This window comes from Pseudonaja textilis, chromosome 8 (genome assembly GCF_049901715.1).
Source record: "Pseudonaja textilis isolate UNSWEBS1 chromosome 8, rPseTex1.2, whole genome shotgun sequence".
NCBI classification, from domain to species: Eukaryota; Metazoa; Chordata; class Lepidosauria; order Squamata; family Elapidae; genus Pseudonaja; species Pseudonaja textilis.
In genome coordinates this window covers 18,965,725-18,972,798 of record NC_141997.1, presented here as the reverse complement: position 1 = coordinate 18,972,798, position 7,074 = coordinate 18,965,725, and the positions used below count along the sequence as shown (strand labels likewise).

Here is a 7,074-nt window from a genome sequence, read left to right as displayed (position 1 = left end):
GTCAGTGCCATATTTAGAAAGTCTCAATGACTGATATTGGAGGCTGTTACAAGAAGTCCTATCTGTCACTTTGCTTGGTTTATTACAACTAAGTTTAATTCATTCAATCTGTATGGACTTGTTGAAGCATTAAGTTGGCAAGGAAGTCATCAACTTTCAGAGAACTATTTGTTAAATTCAGGGAGACCTTTCAGGGAGACTTCTTCTGCATGATTTAGAAGCTATGAAATGTACATCTTTTCAAATTGTAATGTATCCCTTAACTTTCATCTTGAAAATAGATTTTCACCCAGCTTTTGAGTTGCCTTAATAATACTGGGTTTTAATTCATTATATTTTACCTTCCAGTTTTACTTGCTTTGATTTCTATGTGGGTGAGAAAATCGGCTGGTAACTAAAATTCATCATTTAGTTTAGACCTATTGATTGATAATCCATACTAATTAGTAAATTTAGTTGTGGGTGTTCTTTTTAAAAAAATGGAATGTCAGCACTGGCCAATAATTATTTTAAGCTTCAAGTTTTACTGGCTCACACTTGATTTCTATCTGGGTGAGAAAATGCTTAGACTTCAACTCAAATTCCATCTATTGGGTTAAAGACCACTTAAGTGATTGAAAAGCTTCCATACTAATTAGACTAAAGGGCTCTCCTTGTATTGGGGACAACTCTTCGCTATTGAGCAGAATAAGATTTAGGATTCTAGGACCACCTTTGCCATTACTTGTATACAGTCATTTTCAGCAATACTCATCTAGAATGCCTAAGAAAGGGTAGCATTGCTATCAAGGAGTTGGTTCTTGCTATAGAAGATTTCCTATCCTTTAGCAACTTCGCATCCCAGAAACTGAATTGATTCTAGGGAGATGGATAATTAGCACAGGCTTTAAAGGTCTATTAGAGTCTATAGATCGTTCTACCAAGCTCTAGCTCTTTTGGGGGATAAATGGCATTGAAATGATCAGAGGATTTTTTTTTTTCATTCAGATTTATCTCCTAAAGCACAAATGAAGAAAAAAATGTGAGAAAGGGGAAAATAAAGCAATGTCAGCGGAAAATTGTTATGGCAGTTTAGAGGGCTAATCAGTGTAGGTACAGTTTCAAAGAGATGAGGATTCAAAATTAGTTTTTAGGAGAGCAGTAAAATAGGGCTGCTTTGTTTCTTTTCCATTTGGTTCTGAATCAGCTGGCTCCCAAGTTTCAGATAAATGAATTAAATTTGAGAAAAATATAATTTGTTTAATATTAAACAGATGGAGATGTTTGCCAACTTACAGGTCTTTTCCACAACCTTATGCAATTCAGTGCTGCAGGCTGTATGTGTTTATAAAAATAATGCTAAAAAAGGCCTGCCAGTAAAAATATTCCAGAATGAAGAAAAGTTGCAAACTTTATAGTCTGTTCAACAATTCTTCCAACCTTTAAATGTTTCTGTTTTTCCACTGAGTGAAGTGTGCATAATCAAACATAGTGATGTATTCATCTGTACTGTGCCACTCACAAACTCCAGACTGCTTTGCAAAATTACAACTATATGCACTTCATTTATAATGGAAATTCAAGGACCTCTGGGTTAGAATCTGACAACCATGTAATAGCACTAGCAGCACAATCTATCAGGCTTAGATGATGGAGGGATGAGGAATACATTATCTGGAGATTTTTAACCAATGCAGAAAAAATGTAATTGTCAGTGCTGGCAAGTGGCCAGAATACTTGGGTTAGTATCTTATTAAAAAAATGAAAAAGAAATTTAGGTTTTTCAGTGAATGCAATTAATAATACTTTATTCATAAAGTCTAGTTTAATATAGTTGCAATCTAAGCCCTTCGAGTGACACAGCCTGATGCAGTAAATGATCACCTTCAGAACTAACTGAAAAAATAACCTTCTGAAGATTGCAATTCTTTAAAAGCAAAAGGTGAAAGGGAAGAAACCAGGGAAGAAATTAATGGTGTTTAGAACTGCAACTTAAATGAGAAAGATCTATTTGTATTAAGGAATAAGCAGCTCCATTAAATTTGATTGCACCTGTGTAAGTAGACAGGAATGGATGCTATTTGGAAAGGTCTTAACTAAAAAATAAATTACAGAAACAGAATGAGAAGGTCCAGATATGAGAAACATTGCCTGAAAATACTCGTTGGGTTTAATAAAAGGCACACAAAAATTCAGCTTTGCATAGATGCCATTACTTTGCAGACCTGGGTTGAAGAAAAGAGTACTCAAACATTTTATCTATTTTTAAAAATGTACTGACTAGTTTTTGCAAGTTGGATCACACAAAGCCTTGCAGATATCTGTATCTAAGGCAGAACTTTTAATGAACTATGGGCTCATTAAACTTACAAAACCAAAGCAAGTGCACTTAATCTGGCTTGGCCTGCAGAAAAACAAACCATGGTCACTAGTCCTTCTAAACTTCAGCATCTGCAATAGTATTCCTAATTCTACATGAATCATTAACCTGAATACTTCTACGGATGAAAAATTAAACAGCATAGTGCCATCTCCATTGTTGAAAATCTATTTATAGCATATATCTGTTTCTAGTCTTCTTGGTTTTATTCACTATTACAAAGTGCTGGAAGAAACATACTTATCCTACCAGATTGCACAATTCGTAGGCAGAATCTCTGACCCTTTTCAAAAACCTCAAGGCTGCCCCAAGTTAAGAAATTGCAGAAAATGAGTCCTCAGTATAGTAGCTCAGAAGCCAAAGTTGTATTTCTTCCCACACTCTTTTTGGGCTGTATTTCTCCCCATGCTCATTCTTTGATGGCTGTTGTATTTACCTGATGCATCTACCTGGAAGAAAGAATATTATAAGGGTAGTCCTTAAAACAGCAAATAGATTTTGCATGCTGTGTGGATGATTTTCCAGTCATTTAATATATGCCACGACATCAAGATCCACTCCCAAAGATATACACGTAGTGGTTCTGATTAGACTGTGCTCAACTGAATACTCCAGGTCTTGATACTTGCCAATAGCGTGACTTAATTTTGCAAATTAGAATACTTTTTCTGTTTGGATATTTTCTCTGAAGATTTGCCACCTTGACCAGTTTTAGGCAAGGGTGAGCAACCAATAGTGCATAGCAGACGCCTCCTGCCTCATTTTTTGCTCATAGTAGGTCTGGCTGAGAATTATTGCCAGTTTGTTTTTGGGAGAACAGGGACTTTAGGGGATAGAATATATGCATTATACCTCTCAGTTTTAAAGCATACATTCTGTTAGATATTAGCATACTCACCTGATTGGTTGTTCCCCGGGAGCAGGAATTCAAAGAGCCATCACTGGTTGAAGCCACAGACAGCTCTGCTGTAAAAGGAGCTGCCGTGGCTGCAGTTCTTCAGTTCTGTAAGAACAAATAAAGAGAAGTTGGATGAGCTGAGTTTCCCGCAACTTTCTTACCTACAATCGTAACACTGGCAATGAAGGTGGGATCCTGAGACAAAGAGGAACCAGCGAGCACATGGCAACTAAAACACTGAGCGAAGAATCGACAATGGCTGGAACCAACATGCCACCTGCATTGTTCGACTCCATGACAGAAGCCTGGGAATCGTATGTTGACCGATTCCACATGCTTCTTGAAGGAAGTGACCTCATTAACATTTTGGAACAGAGGAAGTGAGCTGTTTTCCTCACGCACTGCGGACCTGCCATTTTTAAAATGGCCAAAGCACTAGTGGCACCCAACGATGTAAAAACGATGGCCTGGCCAGACCTGGAGAGGATGCGAAGGGGCCACTACACCCTGCTAGTATCCTGTCTAATCAAGAGGCATGAATTTTACTAGAGAGACCAGAAACAAGGGGAGAGCATAAACAATTTTGTCATGAACCTGAGGGACATCACCAGAGCTTGTGAGTTCCTAAATGTGGACAAGGCAATGAGGGACCGCATAGTCCTGGGACTCTGAGACCTAACCCTACAAAGCTGACTTTTGATGAATCCCAAAATAACCCTAAAAGATGCCATTTAGGAAGCATCGGCTGTGTAAGTATCCCAGAAATCCGCTGCCACCATGAGGAAAATGAACAAGGAACCACAGCCACCACCGAAGGAAGCCACTGTCATCCACTATGAGGACATCAAATCTGAGACTGAAACAGATGATAATGAGGAGGAAGTTAACCAACTCCATTCGGAGTGGAACGAGAGAAGCCTAGACGGGAAAAGAAAAGACTTTTGGTGTGTGGGATATGAGGGAAACCACACCTGGTCGGAATGCCATTTCTGCGACGCCATTTGCCAGCATTGCGACTGGTAAGGACACATTGCAAGGGCATGCTGAGCATCGAAACTCCACACCAGAAGACAGAGGCAGAAATATACCTCCGTGGAACAGAGAAACCCAGCCAGAGAACCAATGGCACCAATTCAATCAAAGCCAATGGAACAATGAGTTGGCCACTGGAAGAAGCGAGACGCACCAGAAAGTGATGGTGGGCCACTCCAACATGACAAGTGCTTGAAAAGTCCACATTCAGGTCACCATAGAGGTAAGCAATGCCGGATGGAAGTGGATTCCGGATCCTACCTGTCAATGGTATCGTGGGACACCATCAAATGGCTAAAACCCAGCCTAACCAAAGACCAGCTGAAAAAACAGAGACTAACCCTAAAAGACTATCAAGGGAACAGGATTCCTGTGATAGGCATAGGTAAATTCAGAGTGACCTTTAAAAACTACTCTGAAGTTTTGCCATTAACTGTAGTCGACCAGAACTGGCCAAGCCTGCTGGGGCTCAAATGGTTAAAACCGTTGGGAATAGAAGTCACCAGAATCTGTAGCATCACTGATATCAAGTAGGAAGACAGCCTAATGGAAGAATTCTCGGATGTCTTCAATGGAAAATTGGGCAAGTCTCCCATTTCCTTTAATCTAGACCCCACAATTGCCCCTATAAGGTTAAAGGCAAGGCGGGTCCCCTTCACACTTAAACCAAAAATAGATGAGCAGCTAGATAAGCTCATCGCCCAGGGGATCCTTGAACCAATTGATCATGCAAGATGGGAAACTCCTATCATCATTCCTGTAAAGTCAGATGGGTCAGTGTGCATCTGTGCTGACTATAAGTCTACCCTGAACCATGCCCTACAGCAAAGCACCTACATCATCCCAGTGGTGCAGCACCTTATACATTCCCTGGGGTGGGGGAAAGTTTTCACAAAGCTTGACCTCATGCAAGCCTACCAATAACTACCCGTAGACATTGAGACAGCAGAAGCCCAGACAATCGTAACATACGGAGGGGCATTCAAATGCAAACAATTACAATTTGGGGTCAGCGGAACCCCAGGGCTATTCCAGAGTCTCATGGAACACCTGCTACAAGGGTTAAAAGGGGTGGTGCCCTACTTCAGTGATGTCCTCATATCAGCTAAGAACAAAGAACAATTGCAAGAATGCCTAAGGGAAGTCCTAAAGTGATTCAAAGAAGTGGGGCTAAAAGTAAAAAAGGAAAAATGCCAACTAGCAGCCAACAATGTAGAATTCCTGGGTTATTTGATAGACAGCAAAGTAATCCACCCCATGGAAAGTAAAATCAAAGCTATCAAAGAAGCCCCCAGGCCAACCAATATGACATAGTTGCAAGCCTTCCTGGGACTTATTAACCTTTACAATATATTTCTACTGCAGAAGGCAACAGTTGCAGAGCCACTTCACAGACTGCTTGACAAGAAGGCAGTCTGGGCTTAGGGCAAAAAGAAAAAAACCTAACAGGGGAACCCCTATGAATACCTGCAAGGGTGGCCCAACTAACCGGATCCAACTCATACAGGGTAGAAACTACTGACGGGCAAAGTTGGAGGAGACACATAAACCAACTAAGGGACCAACTAAGGACAAGGGGGGAAAGGAAACACTGGACACAAGCAAAGAAGAAGGGGGAGACCCTTTACAAAAAACCAATATAAATAGTGAAGAGGGGGGAGACCCCTCCCAATCAAGAAACCAAACAGAACAGGCCCTAACAACTAACAAGGCAGACCCTCAACAATTAACAATAGCACCAAACAAAATAAGCGGACACCTACCTGAAATCCAACAGAGGGTCAGCATGGCTAGGCAGGAACCAGCCCATGAGGAGTCGAAAGGGTGGCCTCTAGTGGTAACAAAATGGCCGTCCCAGCCAGAAGGTTCCAGAAGGTTCCAAGGGAGAGAGCAGGTGACACAATAAATCCACCCAAACAACTCGAAGACCAACCATTGACTGAGCTGAGTCGCACCCACAAAAGTCCCGCCTATTTATGCAACTACGTACATTAGGTGGGACAGGATTGGGTGGGACCAGACCAGTGGGGAGGGGTGTTAGATATTAGCATACTCACCCCTGATTGGTTGTTCCCCAGGAGTGGGAATTCAAAGAGTTGTCACTGGTTGAAGCCACAGACAGTTCTGCTGTAAAAGGAACTGCCGCAGCTGCAGTTCTTCACTTCTGTAAGAACGAATAAAGAGAAGTTGGACAAGCTGAGTTTCCCACGTCTTTCTTACCCACAATCTAACACATTCTATTCCCTAAGGACTTCCAATCGTACATATAAAGTGCATATATTTTAAGGGAGAAAAGGTGTTAAGCCTCGTCCTGATTTTTTAAAAAAGTGTTGAAGTTGAGAAGTACTGCAGCATCTCATGTAAGTATGACTGTTCCCATCTGTTCCAAATATTTTTGTCAGGAGAAAAGTTTTATGTTACTGGAAAGAAGTTACAGAGCCAGGAAAAGACTAACCTATTAATGCAAACCAAATTCTGTTACAAGAGAAATGATACAAATATCTTTGAATTAAGTTCAAATCATGGTAATTCCATATCAGTGTAATTTTCTTTGGCAATAAAGAAGTGCTTTGCCATTCCCTTCTTTATGGGTGTTTTTTTTTCAAATATCCCAATATAAACTATAATCTGTCTTGGTGACCCTCCATCCAAGCCAAGTTGATTGGCGAAGGGCTGCTATAGCAGTGCTTAAACGTTTGTGAATCCTTTTAAATTTTCAGTATTTCTGCATCAACGTGGCCTAAGATGTGGCTTGTTTTCCAAGTCCTAAAACGAGATACAGAAA

General features: G+C 40.7%; 1 long non-coding RNA gene across 1 annotated transcript; it reads right to left on the bottom strand.

Annotated features, from left to right (window-relative positions):
• Window positions 1-3,259: 3,259 nt before the first annotated feature.
• On the bottom strand, window positions 3,260-6,648 carry LOC148125134 (uncharacterized). Its single transcript, XR_015744491.1, has 3 exons — window positions 6,347-6,648; window positions 6,053-6,120; window positions 3,260-3,362 (listed from the first exon to the last, which is right to left on the bottom strand). It is a non-coding gene; the product is annotated as an uncharacterized LOC148125134 (long non-coding RNA).
• Window positions 6,649-7,074: the final 426 nt, after the last annotated feature.